The sequence below is a fragment of the Protomyctophum bolini genome, assembly GCF_963924005.1.
Source record: "Protomyctophum bolini genome assembly, chromosome: 2".
In the NCBI taxonomy this organism is placed as follows: Eukaryota; Metazoa; Chordata; class Actinopteri; order Myctophiformes; family Myctophidae; genus Protomyctophum; species Protomyctophum bolini.
Genome location: NC_137863.1, coordinates 12169718 through 12189412, shown reverse-complemented (window position 1 = coordinate 12189412; position 19695 = coordinate 12169718).

The following is a 19695-nucleotide window of genomic DNA, read 5'->3' as shown; positions in this document are numbered from 1 at the left end:
TCCAAAATGATGAGAAACGAGGCTAATTTTTTTTTTCAAAATTTCAAAAAACATGGGCTATAACCTTTCGTTTTTGTCATTTCGTCATTTTTTCAAATCTTCAAAAATGATGAAAAACGGCGCGCTATAGTATGCCGTACGATATGGGCTATAGCCCATGGTCCAAAATGATGAGAAACAAGGCTAACTTTTTTTTTCAAAATTTCAAAAAACATGGGCTATAACCTTTCGTTTTTGTCATTTCGTAATTTTTTTCAAATCTTTAAAAATGATGAAAAACGGCGCGCTATAGAATGCCGTACGATATGGGCTATAGCCCATGGTCCAAAAAACGAGGCTAACTTTTTTTTTCAAAATTTCAAAAAACATGGGCTATAACCTTTCGTTTTTGTCATTTTGTCATTTTTTTCAAATCTTCAAAAATGATGAAAAACGGCGCGCTATAGTATGCCGTACGATATGGGCTATAGCCCATGGTCCAAAATGATGAGAAACGAGGCTAACTTTTTTTTTCAAAATTTCAAAAAACATGGGCTATAACCCATCGTTTTTGTCATTTCGTCATTTTTTTCAAATCTTCAAAAATGATGAAAAACGGCGCGCTATAGTATGCCGTACGATATGGGCTATAGCCCATGGTCCAAAATGATGAGAAACGAGGCTAACTTTTTTTTTCAAAATTTCAAAAAACATGGGCTATAACCTTTCGTTTTTGTCATTTCGTCATTTTTTTCAAATCTTCAAAAATGATGAAAAACGGCGCGCTATAGTATGCCGTACGATATGGGCTATAGCCCATGGTCCAAAATGATGAGAAACGAGGCTAACTTTTTTTTTCAAAATTTCAAAAAACATGGGCTATAACCTTTCGTTTTTGTCATTTCGTCATTTTTTTCAAATCTTCAAAAATGATGAAAAACGGCGCGCTATAGTATGCCGTACGATATGGGCTATAGCCCATGGTCCAAAATGATGAGAAACGAGGCTAACTTTTTTTTTCAAAATTTCAAAAAACATGGGCTATAACCTTTCGTTTTTGTCATTTTGTCATTTTTTTCAAATCTTCAAAAATGATGAAAAACGGCGCGCTATAGTATGCCGTACGATATGGGCTATAGCCCATGGTCCAAAATGATGAGAAACGAGGCTAATTTTTTTTTTCAAAATTTCAAAAAACATGGGCTATAACCTTTCGTTTTTGTCATTTCGTCATTTTTTTAAATCTTCAAAAATGATGAAAAACGGCGCGCTATAGTATGCCGTACGATATGGGCTATAGCCCATGGTCCAAAATGATGAGAAACAAGGCTAACTTTTTTTTTCAAAATTTCAAAAAACATGGGCTATAACCTTTCGTTTTTGTCATTTCGTAATTTTTTTCAAATCTTTAAAAATGATGAAAAACGGCGCGCTATAGAATGCCGTACGATATGGGCTATAGCCCATGGTCCAAAAAACGAGGCTAACTTTTTTTTTCAAAATTTCAAAAAACATGGGCTATAACCTTTCGTTTTTGTCATTTTGTCATTTTTTTCAAATCTTCAAAAATGATGAAAAACGGCGCGCTATAGTATGCCGTACGATATGGGCTATAGCCCATGGTCCAAAATGATGAGAAACGAGGCTAACTTTTTTTTTTCAAAATTTCAAAAAACATGGGCTATAACCTTTCGTTTTTGTCATTTTGTCATTTTTTTCAAATCTTCAAAAATGATGAAAAACGGCGCGCTATAGTATGCCGTACGATATGGGCTATAGCCCATGGTCCAAAATGATGAGAAACGAGGCTAACTTTTTTTTTCAAAATTTCAAAAAACATGGGCTATAACCTTTCGTTTTTGTCATTTCGTCATTTTTTCAAATCTTCAAAAATTATGAAAAACGGCGCGCTATAGTATGCCGTACGATATGGGCTATAGCCCATGGTCCAAAATGATGAGAAACGAGGCTAACTTTTTTTTTCAAAATTTCAAAAAACATGGGCTATAACCTTTCGTTTTTGTCATTTTGTCATTTTTTTCAAATCTTCAAAAATGATGAAAAACGGCGCGCTATAGTATGCCGTACGATATGGGCTATAGCCCATGGTCCAAAATGATGAGAAACGAGGCTAACTTTTTTTTTCAAAATTTCAAAAAACATGGGCTATAACCTTTCGTTTTTGTAATTTCGTCATTTTTTTCAAATCTTCAAAAATGATGAAAAACGGCGCGCTATAGTATGCCGTACGATATGGGCTATAGCCCATGGTCCAAAATGATGAGAAACGAGGCTAACTTTTTTTTTCAAAATTTCAAAAAACATGGGCTATAACCTTTCGTTTTTGTCATTTCGTCATTTTTTTCAAATCTTCAAAAATGATGAAAAACGGCGCGCTATAGTATGCCGTACGATATGGGCTATAGCCCATGGTCCAAAATGATGAGAAACGAGGCTAACCTTTTTTTTCAAAATTTCAAAAAACATGGGCTATAACCTTTCGTTTTTGTCATTTTGTCATTTTTTTCAAATCTTCAAAAATGATGAAAAACGGCGCGCTATAGTATGCCGTACGATATGGGCTATAGCCCATGATCCAAAATGATGAGAAACGAGGCTAACTTTTTTTTTCAAAATTTCAAAAAACATGGGCTATAACCTTTCGTTTTTGTCATTTCGTCATTTTTTTCAAATCTTCAAAAATGATGAAAAACGGCGCGCTATAGTATGCCGTACGATATGGGCTATAGCCCATGGTCCAAAATGATGAGAAACGAGGCTAACTTTTTTTTTCAAAATTTCAAAAAACATGGGCTATAACCCATCGTTTTTGTCATTTTTTCATTTTTTTCAAATCCTCAAAAATGATGAAAAACGGCGCGCTATAGTATGCCGTACGATATGGGCTATAGCCCATGGTCCAAAATGATGAGAAACGAGGCTAACTTTTTTTTTCAAAATTTAAAAAAACATGGGCTATAACCCATCGTTTTTGTCATTTTTTTATTTTTTTCAAATCTTCAAAAATGATGAAAAACGGCGCGCTATAGTATGCCGTACGATATGGGCTATAGCCCATGGTCCAAAATGATGAGAAACGAGGCTAACTTTTTTTTTCAAAATTTCAAAAAACATGAGCTATAACCCATCGTTTTTGTCATTTTTTCATTTTTTTCAAATCCTCAAAAATGATGAAAAACGGCGCGCTATAGTATGCCGTACGATATGGGCTATAGCCCATGGTCCAAAATGATGAGAAACGAGGCTAACTTTTTTTTTTCAAAATTTCAAAAAACATGGGCTATAACCCATCGTTTTTGTCATTTCGTCATTTTTTTCAAATCCTCAAAAATGATGAAAAACGGCGCGCTATAGTATGCCGTACGATATGGGCTATAGCCCATGGTCCAAAATGATGAGAAACGAGGCTAACTTTTTTTTTCTAAATTTAGAAAAACATGGGCTATAACCTTTCGTTTTTGTCATTTTGTCATTTTTTTCAAATCTTCAAAAATGATGAAAAACGGCGCGCTATAGTATGCCGTACGATATGGGCTATAGCCCATGGTCCAAAATGATGAGAAACGAGGCTAACTTTTTTTTTCAAAATTTCAAAAAACATGGGCTATAACCCATCGTTTTTGTCATTTCGTAATTTTTTTCAAATCTTTAAAAATGATGAAAACGGCGCGCTATAGTATGCCGTACGATATGGGCTATAGCCCATGGTCCAAAATGATGAGAAACGAGGCTAACTTTTTTTTTCAAAATTTCAAAAAACATGGGCTATAACCCATCGTTTTTGTCATTTCGTAATTTTTTTCAAATCTTTAAAAATGATGAAAAACGGCGCGCTATAGTATGCCGTACGATATGGGCTATAGCCCATGGTCCAAAATGATGAGAAACGAGGCTAACTTTTTTTTTCAAAATTTCAAAAAACATGGGCTATAACCTTTCGTTTTTGTCATTTCGTCATTTTTTTCAAATCTTCAAAAATGATGAAAAACGGCGCGCTATAGTATGCCGTACGATATGGGCTATAGCCCATGGTCCAAAATGATGAGAAACGAGGCTAACTTTTTTTTTCTAAATTTCAAAAAACATGGGCTATAACCTTTCGTTTTTGTCATTTTGTCATTTTTTTCAAATCTTCAAAAATGATGAAAAACGGCGCGCTATAGTATGCCGTACGATATGGGCTATAGCCCATGGTCCAAAATGATGAGAAACGAGGCTAACTTTTTTTTAAAAAAATTCAAAAAACATGGGCTATAACCTTTCGTTTTTGTAATTTCGTCATTTTTTTCAAATCTTCAAAAATGATGAAAAACGGCGCGCTATAGTATGCCGTACGATATGGGCTATAGCCCATGGTCCAAAATGATGAGAAACGAGGCTAACTTTTTTTTTCAAAATTTCAAAAAACATGGGCTATAACCTTTCGTTTTTGTCATTTCGTCATTTTTTTCAAATCTTCAAAAATGATGAAAAACGGCGCGCTATAGTATGCCGTACGATATGGGCTATAGCCCATGGTCCAAAATGATGAGAAACGAGGCTAACTTTTTTTTTCAAAATTTCAAAAAACATGGGCTATAACCTTTCGTTTTTGTCATTTCGTCATTTTTTTCAAATCTTCAAAAATGATGAAAAACGGCGCGCTATAGTATGCCGTACGATATGGGCTATAGCCCATGGTCCAAAATGATGAGAAACGAGGCTAACTTTTTTTTTCAAAATTTCAAAAAACATGGGCTATAACCTTTCGTTTTTGTCATTTTGTCATTTTTTTCAAATCTTCAAAAATGATGAAAAACGGCGCGCTATAGTATGCCGTACGATATGGGCTATAGCCCATGGTCCAAAATGATGAGAAACGAGGCTAATTTTTTTTTTCAAAATTTCAAAAAACATGGGCTATAACCTTTCGTTTTTGTCATTTCGTCATTTTTTCAAATGTTCAAAAATGATGAAAAACGGCGCGCTATAGTATGCCGTACGATATGGGCTATAGCCCATGGTCCAAAATGATGAGAAACAAGGCTAACTTTTTTTTTCAAAATTTCAAAAAACATGGGCTATAACCTTTCGTTTTTGTCATTTCGTAATTTTTTTCAAATCTTTAAAAATGATGAAAAACGGCGCGCTATAGTATGCCGTACGATATGGGCTATAGCCCATGGTCCAAAATGATGAGAAACGAGGCTAACTTTTTTTTTTCAAAATTTCAAAAAACATGGGCTATAACCTTTCGTTTTTGTCATTTTGTCATTTTTTTCAAATCTTCAAAAATGATGAAAAACGGCGCGCTATATTATGCCGTACGATATGGGCTATAGCCCATGGTCCAAAATGATGAGAAACGAGGCTAACTTTTTTTTTCAAAATTTCAAAAAACATGGGCTATAACCTTTCGTTTTTGTCATTTCGTCATTTTTTCAAATCTTCAAAAATTATGAAAAACGGCGCGCTATAGTATGCCGTACGATATGGGCTATAGCCCATGGTCCAAAATGATGAGAAACGAGGCTAACTTTTTTTTTCAAAATTTCAAAAAACATGGGCTATAACCTTTCGTTTTTGTCATTTTGTCATTTTTTTCAAATCTTCAAAAATGATGAAAAACGGCGCGCTATAGTATGCCGTACGATATGGGCTATAGCCCATGGTCCAAAATGATGAGAAACGAGGCTAACTTTTTTTTTCAAAATTTCAAAAAACATGGGCTATAACCTTTCGTTTTTGTAATTTCGTCATTTTTTTCAAATCTTCAAAAATGATGAAAAACGGCGCGCTATAGTATGCCGTACGATATGGGCTATAGCCCATGGTCCAAAATGATGAGAAACGAGGCTAACTTTTTTTTTCAAAATTTCAAAAAACATGGGCTATAACCTTTCGTTTTTGTCATTTCGTCATTTTTTTCAAATCTTCAAAAATGATGAAAAACGGCGCGCTATAGTATGCCGTACGATATGGGCTATAGCCCATGGTCCAAAATGATGAGAAACGAGGCTAATTTTTTTTTTCAAAATTTCAAAAAACATGGGCTATAACCTTTCGTTTTTGTCATTTCGTCATTTTTTCAAATCTTCAAAAATGATGAAAAACGGCGCGCTATAGTATGCCGTACGATATGGGCTATAGCCCATGGTCCAAAATGATGAGAAACAAGGCTAACTTTTTTTTTCAAAATTTCAAAAAACATGGGCTATAACCTTTCGTTTTTGTCATTTCGTAATTTTTTTCAAATCTTTAAAAATGATGAAAAACGGCGCGCTATAGTATGCCGTACGATATGGGCTATAGCCCATGGTCCAAAATGATGAGAAACGAGGCTAACTTTTTTTTTTCAAAATTTCAAAAAACATGGGCTATAACCTTTCGTTTTTGTCATTTTGTCATTTTTTTCAAATCTTCAAAAATGATGAAAAACGGCGCGCTATATTATGCCGTACGATATGGGCTATAGCCCATGGTCCAAAATGATGAGAAACGAGGCTAACTTTTTTTTTCAAAATTTCAAAAAACATGGGCTATAACCTTTCGTTTTTGTCATTTCGTCATTTTTTCAAATCTTCAAAAATTATGAAAAACGGCGCGCTATAGTATGCCGTACGATATGGGCTATAGCCCATGGTCCAAAATGATGAGAAACGAGGCTAACTTTTTTTTTCAAAATTTCAAAAAACATGGGCTATAACCTTTCGTTTTTGTCATTTTGTCATTTTTTTTCAAATCTTCAAAAATGATGAAAAACGGCGCGCTATAGTATGCCGTACGATATGGGCTATAGCCCATGGTCCAAAATGATGAGAAACGAGGCTAACTTTTTTTTTCAAAATTTCAAAAAACATGGGCTATAACCTTTCGTTTTTGTAATTTCGTCATTTTTTTCAAATCTTCAAAAATGATGAAAAACGGCGCGCTATAGTATGCCGTACGATATGGGCTATAGCCCATGGTCCAAAATGATGAGAAACGAGGCTAACTTTTTTTTTCAAAATTTCAAAAAACATGGGCTATAACCTTTCGTTTTTGTCATTTCGTCATTTTTTTCAAATCTTCAAAAATGATGAAAAACGGCGCGCTATAGTATGCCGTACGATATGGGCTATAGCCCATGGTCCAAAATGATGAGAAACGAGGCTAACTTTTTTTTTCAAAATTTCAAAAAACATGGGCTATAACCCATCGTTTTTGTCATTTTTTCATTTTTTTCAAATCCTCAAAAATGATGAAAAACGGCGCGCTATAGTATGCCGTACGATATGGGCTATAGCCCATGGTCCAAAATGATGAGAAACGAGGCTAACTTTTTTTTTCAAAATTTAAAAAAACATGGGCTATAACCCATCGTTTTTGTCATTTTTTAATTTTTTTCAAATCTTCAAAAATGATGAAAAACGGCGCGCTATAGTATGCCGTACGATATGGGCTATAGCCCATGGTCCAAAATGATGAGAAACGAGGCTAACTTTTTTTTTCAAAATTTCAAAAAACATGGGCTATAACCCATCGTTTTTGTCATTTCGTCATTTTTTTCAAATCCTCAAAAATGATGAAAAACGGCGCGCTATAGTATGCCGTACGATATGGGCTATAGCCCATGGTCCAAAATGATGAGAAACGAGGCTAACTTTTTTTTTCAAAATTTAAAAAAACATGGGCTATAACCCATCGTTTTTGTCATTTTTGTTATTTTTTTCAAATCTTCAAAAATGATGAAAAACGGCGCGCTATAGTATGCCGTACGATATGGGCTATAGCCCATGGTCCAAAATGATGAGAAACGAGGCTAACTTTTTTTTTCAAAATTTCAAAAAACATGAGCTATAACCCATCGTTTTTGTCATTTTTTCATTTTTTTCAAATCCTCAAAAATGATGAAAAACGGCGCGCTATAGTATGCCGTACGATATGGGCTATAGCCCATGGTCCAAAATGATGAGAAACGAGGCTAACTTTTTTTTTTCAAAATTTCAAAAAACATGGGCTATAACCCATCGTTTTTGTAATTTCGTCATTTTTTTCAAATCCTCAAAAATGATGAAAAACGGCGCGCTATAGTATGCCGTACGATATGGGCTATAGCCCATGGTCCAAAATGATGAGAAACGAGGCTAACTTTTTTTTTCTAAATTTAGAAAAACATGGGCTATAACCTTTCGTTTTTGTCATTTTGTCATTTTTTTCAAATCTTCAAAAATGATGAAAAACGGCGCGCTATAGTATGCCGTACGATATGGGCTATAGCCCATGGTCCAAAATGATGAGAAACGAGGCTAACTTTTTTTTTCAAAATTTCAAAAAACATGGGCTATAACCCATCGTTTTTGTCATTTCGTAATTTTTTTCAAATCTTTAAAAATGATGAAAACGGCGCGCTATAGTATGCCGTACGATATGGGCTATAGCCCATGGTCCAAAATGATGAGAAACGAGGCTAACTTTTTTTTTCAAAATTTCAAAAAACATGAGCTATAACCCATCGTTTTTGTCATTTTTTCATTTTTTTCAAATCCTCAAAAATGATGAAAAACGGCGCGCTATAGTATGCCGTACGATATGGGCTATAGCCCATGGTCCAAAATGATGAGAAACGAGGCTAACTTTTTTTTTTCAAAATTTCAAAAAACATGGGCTATAACCCATCGTTTTTGTAATTTCGTCATTTTTTTCAAATCCTCAAAAATGATGAAAAACGGCGCGCTATAGTATGCCGTACGATATGGGCTATAGCCCATGGTCCAAAATGATGAGAAACGAGGCTAACTTTTTTTTTCTAAAAACATGGGCTATAACCTTTCGTTTTTGTCATTTTGTCATTTTTTTCAAATCTTCAAAAATGATGAAAAACGGCGCGCTATAGTATGCCGTACGATATGGGCTATAGCCCATGGTCCAAAATGATGAGAAACGAGGCTAACTTTTTTTTTCAAAATTTAAAAAAACATGGGCTATAACCCATCGTTTTTGTCATTTCGTAATTTTTTTCAAATCTTTAAAAATGATGAAAACGGCGCGCTATAGTATGCCGTACGATATGGGCTATAGCCCATGGTCCAAAATGATGAGAAACGAGGCTAACTTTTTTTTTCAAAATTTCAAAAAACATGGGCTATAACCCATCGTTTTTGTCATTTCGTAATTTTTTTCAAATCTTTAAAAATGATGAAAAACGGCGCGCTATAGTATGCCGTACGATATGGGCTATAGCCCATGGTCCAAAATGATGAGAAACGAGGCTAACTTTTTTTTTCAAAATTTCAAAAAACATGGGCTATAACCTTTCGTTTTTGTCATTTCGTCATTTTTTTCAAATCTTCAAAAATGATGAAAAACGGCGCGCTATAGTATGCCGTACGATATGGGCTATAGCCCATGGTCCAAAATGATGAGAAACGAGGCTAACTTTTTTTTTCAAAATTTCAAAAAACATGGGCTATAACCTTTCGTTTTTGTCATTTCGTCATTTTTTTCAAATCTTCAAAAATGATGAAAAACGGCGCGCTATAGTATGCCGTACGATATGGGCTATAGCCCATGGTCCAAAATGATGAGAAACGAGGCTAACTTTTTTTTTCAAAATTTCAAAAAACATGGGATATAACCTTTCGTTTTTGTCATTTCGTAATTTTTTCAAATCTTTAAAAATGATGAAAAACGGCGCGCTATAGAATGCCGTACGATATGGGCTATAGCCCATGGTCCAAAATGATGAGAAACGAGGCTAACTTTTTTTTTCAAAATTTCAAAAAACATGGGCTATAACCTTTCGTTTTTGTCATTTCGTCATTTTTTTCAAATCTTCAAAAATGATGAAAAACGGCGCGCTATAGTATGCCGTACGATATGGGCTATAGCCCATGGTCCAAAATGATGAGAAACGAGGCTAATTTTTTTTTCAAAATTTCAAAAAACATGGGCTATAACCCATCGTTTTTGTCATTTCGTAATTTTTTTCAAATCTTTAAAAATGATGAAAAACGGCGCGCTATAGTATGCCGTACGATATGGGCTATAGCCCATGGTCCAAAATGATGAGAAACGAGGCTAACTTTTTTTTTTCAAAATTTCAAAAAACATGGGCTATAACCTTTCGTTTTTGTCATTTCGTCATTTTTTTCAAATCTTCAAAAATGATGAAAAACGGCGCGCTATAGTATGCCGTACGATATGGGCTATAGCCCATGGTCCAAAATGATGAGAAACGAGGCTAACTTTTTTTTTCTAAATTTCAAAAAACATGGGCTATAACCTTTCGTTTTTGTCATTTCGTCATTTTTTTCAAATCTTCAAAAATGATGAAAAACGGCGCGCTATAGTATGCCGTACGATATGGGCTATAGCCCATGGTCCAAAATGATGAGAAACGAGGCTAACTTTTTTTTTCTAAATTTCAAAAAACATGGGCTATAACCTTTCGTTTTTGTCATTTTGTCATTTTTTTCAAATCTTCAAAAATGATGAAAAACGGCGCGCTATAGTATGCCGTACGATATGGGCTATAGCCCATGGTCCAAAATGATGAGAAACGAGGCTAACTTTTTTTTTCAAAATTTCAAAAAACATGGGCTATAACCTTTCGTTTTTGTCATTTCGTCATTTTTTTCAAATCTTCAAAAATGATGAAAAACGGCGCGCTATAGTATGCCGTACGATATGGGCTATAGCCCATGGTCCAAAATGATGAGAAACGAGGCTAACTTTTTTTTTCAAAATTTCAAAAAACATGGGCTATAACCTTTCGTTTTTGTAATTTCGTCATTTTTTTCAAATCTTCAAAAATGATGAACAACGGCGCGCTATAGTATGCCGTACGATATGGGCTATAGCCCATGGTCCAAAATGATGAGAAACGAGGCTAACTTTTTTTTTCAAAATTTCAAAAAACATGGGCTATAACCTTTCGTTTTTGTCATTTCGTCATTTTTTTCAAATCTTCAAAAATGATGAAAAACGGCGCGCTATAGTATGCCGTACGATATGGGCTATAGCCCATGGTCCAAAATGATGAGAAACGAGGCTAACGTTTTTTTTTCAAAATTTCAAAAAACATGGGCTATAACCCATCGTTTTTGTGATTTCGTAATTTTTTTCAAATCTTTACAAATGATGAAAAACGGCGCGCTATAGTATGCCGTACGATATGGGCTATAGCCCATGGTCCAAAATGATGAGAAACGAGGCTAACTTTTTTTTTCAAAATTTCAAAAAACATGGGCTATAACCTTTCGTTTTTGTCATTTCGTCATTTTTTTCAAATCTTCAAAAATGATGAAAAACGGCGCGCTATAGTATGCCGTACGATATGGGCTATAGCCCATGGTCCAAAATGATGAGAAACGAGGCTAACTTTTTTTTTCAAAATTTCAAAAAACATGGGCTATAACCCATCGTTTGTCATTTTTTTCAAATCCTCAAAAATGATGAAAAACGGCGCGCTATAGTATGCCGTACGATATGGGCTATAGCCCATGGTCCAAAATGATGAGAAACGAGGCTAACTTTTTTTTCCAAAATTTCAAAAAAACATGGGCTATAACCCATCGTTTGTCATTTTTTCATTTTTTTCAAATCCTCAAAAATGATGAAAAACGGCGCGCTATAGTATGCCGTACGATATGGGCTATAGCCCATGGTCCAAAATGATGAGAAACGAGGCTAACTTTTTTTTTCAAAATTTCAAAAAACATGGGCTATAACCCATCGTTTGTCATTTCGTCATTTTTTTCAAATCCTCAAAAATGATGAAAAACTGCGCGCTATAGTATGCCGTACGATATGGGCTATAGCCCACGGTCCAAAATGAGATACGAGGCTAACTTTTTTTTTCAAAATTTCAAAAAACATGGGCTATAACCCATCGTTTGTCATTTTTTTCAAATCCTCAAAAATGATGAAAAACGGCGCGCTATAGTATGCCGTACGATATGGGCTATAGCCCATGGTCCAAAATGAGAAACGAGGCTAACTTTTTTTTTCAAAATTTCAAAAAACATGGGCTATAACCCATCGTTTGTCATTTCGTCATTTTTTTTCAAATCCTCAAAAATGATGAAAAACGGCGCGCTATAGTATGCCGTACGATATGGGCTATAGCCCATGGTCCAAAATGATGAGAAACGAGGCTAACTTTTTTTTTCAAAATTTCAAAAAACATGGGCTATAACCCATCGTTTGTCATTTTTTTCAAATCCTCAAAAATGATGAAAAACGGCGCGCTATAGTATGCCGTACGATATGGGCTATAGCCCATGGTCCAAAATGAGAAACTAGGCTAACTTTTTTTTTCAAAATTTAAAAAAACATGGGCTATAACCCATCGTTTGTCATTTCGTCATTTTTTTTCAAATCCTCAAAAATGAAAAACGGCACGCTATAGTATGCCGTACGATATGGGCTATAGCCCATGGTCCAAAATGATGAGAAACGAGGCTAACTTTTTTTTTCAAAATTTAAAAAAACATGGGCTATAACCCATCGTTTGTCATTTTTTTCAAATCTTCAAAAATGATGAAAAACGGCACGCTATAGTATGCCGTACGATATGGGCTATAGCCCATGGTCCAAAATGATGAGAAACGAGGCTAACTTTTTTTGAAAATGACAAAAACGATGGGTTATAGCCCATGTTTTTTGAAATTTTGAAAAAAAAAAAAGTTCATGAGCTATGCCCGTTTAAAGTTTCAGTTGAGTGCTATAGCGCCACCCATTGGACAATGGTTGTGGGCTTCCCTCACCGTTTGGCATTGCCCTCTAGGTTGTCATGATCAGATGGAGTGATTGGAAATCAGGGCCAATCATCATTTTCAAATGATTGGAATCCCCCCCCCCCCCCCCTACCATATTGCCAAGTATCACGAAAACCCAACAGCACGGTTCAGCCAGAAGTGACATTTTTGGTGTTAGGAGAAGAGAAAAATAAGGGACCAAGAGTCCCTTCGGGCTTGGTCCTTAAATAGACTTAAGTTGTGACCCAACTGTAGTGAGTACAAACAGTAAAGAACCTGGGGGTTATCATCTATGAAAAGGCAGAAAATGAACCATGTAAATAACAAATTGAGGGCACCGCAGGGAGTTGAACCCCGTTCTGGTAAACCAGAAATACCACACCAGTGCCTTAGTTTTATAATTTACAGGTCCAAAATCAGTCATTAGTTTTAAACTTACTCTTACCGACCTCCTGCGGCAAGATAATTAAAAAAAGATAGCAAATTTGAATGACTAAATGATAGCCATGATCATGTCTTTATACAATTGAAAACGAGAAGACTCACTCCACAAATACCTTAAAGAAAACTCCTCAGACATAAACTAAGAATATCTTATTTGGTCATGCTCATAAAGTGCTGCAAAGTGCTAAAAGTGAAAAGTGCAGCAGAAAACTTTTGGGTCATAGGCCCATCATCAATGCCTCGCCTACTGACTGGCATGGTTGAAGTTTTAGCTGCAAATGGCAGCATAAATAAATCACATCAATACACACCACATAATGTGATGTTAACTGACGCGATGAAGCTTGCACATTATAAGACATACATCACATCAACCAACATCACATACCTAGCCCTACCCTAACCCTAAGTTCATTATGTGATGTGGGATGACATGATGAAGCCTTACTCACAAATGTGAAATGAGACAAGACATAAACACACATCACATACCGGGCCTGTGTTCATAGGTGATGTGGGCTTACGTAATGAAGCTTTACTCACAAATTAGATCTGATAATATAGCACCGACAATGGTCTTATGACCTAGATGTTTGCTGCTGCACCTTTCACTGTAAGCACTTGGAGCGCTTTATGAACATGAACAAAATAGATTTTCTTAGTCTCTGCCCAAGCAGTTGGCCTTTAGGTTTTCGTGGCGCAAGTATTTTTCTATCTAGTTGTCCCATGTAGGAAACATGGGGCAAAACTGTACAATTTATGCCATTTGTGGACGATTGACATAAATTATACGAGGTAGCAGCATTCTTTGCGCCCCAGTATTTGTCAGCAATATTATGAACATTAGTACACAACATTAACAGCAATAAACACAATTCGTATGGCGCAATGCCAACAGACGTGAATGACGAGCTATCCGCAATTGCTGTGAAATATCACCTTTTTTAAAAAAACACATAAATGCACATCACATACCAGGCCTGTGTTCATATCTGATGTGAACTAACGTGATGACGCTTTACTGGTAAATTACATGAAACAGCTCCAAATGAGAAACTGTACGCGAGACACAACCCAAGTCACACATACACTAGTGAAGAACTAGTGTCATATATAGGCAAGAAAGAAACAATACAATAAAGCAAAATGCGATTAAAAACTCTGACCACAAAAACAAATAACTTTATTAAAGCAAAGAGAGAAAAGATGAAGGTTGGGTAGAAACCTTGCATGTCCAAAATGGTTACTTTTATGGACCAAAACAACTGTGACCCAATATTATAATCTGCGTTCCAATGTTATCATTTAGTCACAAGCTCTTGCTGATACATTAGAAAAACAAAAACAGAATACTACATGTTAAATATTCAATAATGGATTATCTTTGCCTCATGGGATTGGCCATTTGCTACTTGTGTGTGACACTGTAGAATGACCAAGTAAGGAAATTAATTTACTAAGGTTGAACTATGGAGATACAAGGTTTCTGCCCAAGACTCAAGGATAATAAACTACACTCAGTTACCTTCAATATCAGCACTAAACAAAACACACCAACCAAGGAAGCAAATGACACAGCGGCCATCATTTGCTTCCTCTTGTTAGTTATCACAGACCTACAGCATAGTAAGCTGTAAACACAGTGTTAAGGGGCTACATGCTACCATAATGACACAAGACATAAAGCACACACCTCCACATCACATTTGTACACACATAAAACACTAGTGAAGAACTAGGGCAATAGATAGGCAAGAAGAAAGACATTACTTAAATTAAATAAAAATGAGATTAAAAACTATGACAACAAAAAATAAATAACTTTATTAAATCCAAAGAATAGAAGAGAAAGGAGATCTTACATATGTGATGTGGATGTGGACAGACTTTACCCGTAAATTATGTTAAACGATAAATAAATCACATGCCTCTACAAACATCACATAACGGTGATGTGGACTGGCATTATACACACAAATAAAGTGAAATTATGGCACGAAAGACAACCTATGGTATGGTAGCATGTAGCCCACTTAAAGCAGCAGGAATCAGACGGTTAACTAACCTTCACTGATAACAGCAGCCAGCAGTGGCAACAGCATAGAGTTCACCCAGCAGTGGCAACAGCATAGAGTTCACACCTCTAGTCAGCTTCACTTTCTGAAATGGCAGGGGAAAAGAAAATTAGTTGTCGGCCTACAGGATGACATTTTGGAAGTCATAACAGTCACTGATAACTTAACATGTTGTAATGGTGACAGTCCTAGTTTCTACTACAGCCACATGTAATCCTGGTACGTACCGTGTTGGGCCTTCCGTCGCTCAGTTGAAGATAGCCGGTATTAATAGAGCCGCGTAGGTTGTATGGCACAATACGTCCCGAGCACCGTACGCCTCGTAATCTCAGGGAGCGTTCGTTGACACCGTTATAAGTTTCAGCTCAGCCGAGTAGACACTCTATTACCAATACCAGCCATCTCCTGAAGACTGCATCCAAGGTCACCGCATGACACCAAGGTCACATGATCAACCTGTAAGACACAAACATACACCAACATTACTCTTTATCCAGATTATACATTGTAGAAAATACATCTTTAGGAAATTCTTGCATTTTTCTTTTGCAACCAGATCTTATTTTAATGATGTTTGAGACAAAAAACACTTTCCTGGGGTTTTTATGCGTTTAGATGTAGCATTTCAAAGAGTCCATGATGCCATGGACACTGGGCTCACTTCCTTCCTGGACTACATGTTGTCTCAGTAAAACAGCCCTGCCCCTATCCACAAGGAGCAGTGCACCAAAGCATTATGGGAATTGTAGTCCAGGAAGGAAGCAAGCCCAGTGTCCATGGACATCATGGAGTCCATGGACACTTTGAAATACTAAAATATCTAAAAACTAAAAACAAAACCCCCAGGAAAGTGTGTGTTTCCCAAACATCATTAAAATAAGATCTGGTTGCAAAAGGGATGAAGTGGCCCTTTAAAGTTGAAATAAAGTTTCTGTATGGTAGAAATGGGTCAACAATACAAATGACTATATAATGCTGTGGATTCATTTAGTTTTAATGTGTGGCCTCCAGACTTTAATCAAAACACAAAGAAACACATTGAGCATTGAACTTTTTCAGATTCAAATTCTGAGAAGTAAGTTTGTACCCAGCAGAGATAGACATTTTAGATGAATCTTATGAATGTAACTGCCACAGTTACTTTTATGTATTTGAGTAAAATAAAAAAATATATATATATAAAAAGTACTGGCATCAAAATGTACTTAAAAATAACCAAATGTACTCATTATGCAGAAGAAAATAATCTGAAAATAGCAGATCTACAAGCTCACAATGTGTTGCATCAATGCATTGTGAGCTTGTAGATCAGGCTGATCAGCTACTTTCAAATGGCCAAAATGTGGTTGTAGCCTAGTGGTAAATAATTGCAATGTAGTCAGGCTGTTTATTTTAATAATAATCTAAATCTACAAAGTAACTAGTAATTAAGTTTCCAAATAATAGTGTAGTAGTATAAAAGTACAATATATTTTCCACAGTACTTCAGTTGTTCAGTAAATGTAGTGATTATTTCCACCTGTTTAGCCTTGATACCCAGGCTTTCATTTCGTCTGCGCGTCTGTTTAGTTTAGCTTGTGTGTTTGCTTCTCGAAAACACATTGCTCATATATAGTGTTGTCCATTTAGTGTCACAATAAACAACCAACAGTCCTCCTAACAACTATAATGTTTAAACAATAACAGAGTTAATGGTTGATTAAAAACCTTACCGTTCAGCAGCCGCCCCAAACAGTCTGCCACCGCACAGAATGCGCCTCCATTTTAAACCTAAAGCCCCGCCTACTGTATCCGGGTCATTGGAAAGTCCGTCGGTCATTGGTTGGTCCGTCAGAGCAGGGCCATTTCCGCAATTTCCGCAATTCCGCAATTACATGAAGTGTATATGAATCAACATTTCATGGTTTATATTAAATTGTTTTGAAACCCTAACCCTTAAAAAAGCAAAGTAACTCAGTAACCATAAAAAACGACGCCCATAAATGTCATATCTGGTTTTATCTTTGGGGGGAAAAAACTAAAATAATAGGCCTATAGTAATTCCTCACATGGAAACAAAAAAGGTTTTCGGGATTGGCATTATGAATTTCTTTTTTTCTTCTTTTTTTGGCTTGCAACAAGCCCGGCAAGTGCAATATTGAATTATTAATTAAGGTCTTGCAATCAATTTGAAAGCATGAAGATTCGCTAAAGCACATTTGTAATTTGTGGAAGATAAGAGATCTGGTGCGTAGACTCTGCAGTAACACCAAATTATGCCTTTGCTTGCAGCACCATCTAGTGGATTCAGCGTGAATATTATCCTACAGTCGTTTCTGTCAGCTGGATTTGGGTAAAACTACACACTCAACATAACCACGGTAACCATCACCTCTCTATCTTTATATCACTTTTCCCTACATGGTCTATTCACACACACACACACAAACACAAACACACACACACACACACACACACACACACACACACACACACACACACACACACACACAAATAGTACAACAAGTTCTGTTTCTTGTGCACTGACTGTACCACCTGTAAAAAACAACCTCATCTTTGGTTGTAGACCACCAAGAACCTTCTGTTTACAAAGCACCGAGTCAGTCTGACTCTTGCGCCACAGAAGACTACAATACAATTGTGACAACTAATTACTCTTAGATAGTGAAATTGTTCCAACAGGTGGATTTGAACCAGGCACCTTCTTTATAAAACAGTACAATTTCTCCTGTGCTATAGAAGTAAAAGTAATAAAAATCTCTTCCATAAATTTAACCAGGAATTCATTCACACATTATTATTCCACTATTAGCAATGAAAAGGAGTGTGGTTGACTTAAAGGCAACCACAGCATAGTTCAAGCATCTAATTTAATATTCTATACACATATGCAATATGTGTTTACTTTATTGTCAGCAATATGTGTGTCCCTCCCTAGACTCCCTATACCCTTTACGTTTTCTGAAAGGTTATTGTATTTTGTGACCACATTTGTCACACATTACTTTCCATTATACATTAATCAAATGGCATTAGTTGCATAAAACCACCAGCCTACCATCTGCCTGTGACTGTGTGCATTGTTCATCTTGAATGGAACTGAAGGGTATGTCTGAGTGGTATGGCTTGAGGGAAGGGTCAATAGAAATTGACGTCATTCTATAAATCAATAAACTTTATTAACACAGTATAAACGACAAACAGCAACAGAGGAAATGGTCATGTACTGTACTGTATAGAGCATTATGAGAATGGTTGACCCAATACATCTCAGAGGGCTCAGGTGTGTTACTGTAGGGCAGCACCTGACTGAGACAGAAGCAAAGGAACATATGGTTCAAACTCATGGTACACGGATACACACACACCTACTGTATTTAATGTCACATATGTTCCAAAAGCCACTCAGCCAGGTCGCAGAAGGACAGAAAAAAAAGGTAGACAAATTACAGTCATGCTGGGCGACAATTGGCCACTGTGCAAGACAGTGTTTCTTTACATAAAAATCACAAACCAGCTCTTTAGAAACGTTCTTTTATATAAATGATTTGAAGTATACAAAACAGTATATTACACGTTTCTTGATGCGTGATACTGAGCGAGACCCAGCACCTACAGTACACTTCCCTTCAGTGTACTACAAACTACCTGCACTTAACTGGATCACAAGCTACATATGGACTGCACTGTACCGTTGCACCATAAGTCTGATTTATACTTTGTTATTATGTCAGTGCTGCGCAGCAAAAATAGCAGATATACAATATATCTGCTATTTTCGCTGCACAACACTGATGTATGATGGGGTGTATAAATTAAGCCTTAGTCTCACATAGCATCAGAAGACAATGGGGAAAAGGAAAGATCAGCAGCATTGTCTTTTATTAAGAATGCACACCCATAGAAATGTACCACATATTGCCCATAACCCATGCTAAACAGCGAAATGCTGTCCAAACGAACCTCATTATGCTCATTGTACAAGGGATGCTACAGCCCATCCCCGAATAACATACAGCGCCTATCCACACAGCAACATGTCAACATCGCAGCAGCTGCTTGGTACTTTTATACGATTCTAACGTTTATTTGATATACATACGAGAAGTTAAGGCTCTTTAAGGACCTGAGGATTTTTAACTTATGATGAGGCACACACAAGGCAAAGAATAGCTCTAGAGACACAGGGCTAACTGAAAGGATGAACAGAATGAACACAGCCGCGAGGGTCTGGTTGCAAGTGCAATTAAAATGGTCAGTGTGGAGCAACCCAGGGGACTCCAAAACAGCACAGCTTATTTAATATGCTTCGTCGCACAACTGTCCACAATTCTATATCAGTTGACAATACGTCATTCAATCGTTTGTCAAGTGACTACAGTTGTAAGACAAAGTATAAATTAAGCCTCATTGTGATACAAAGTTCATCAGTTGTCTTACGGATGGCTTCAGAGCAA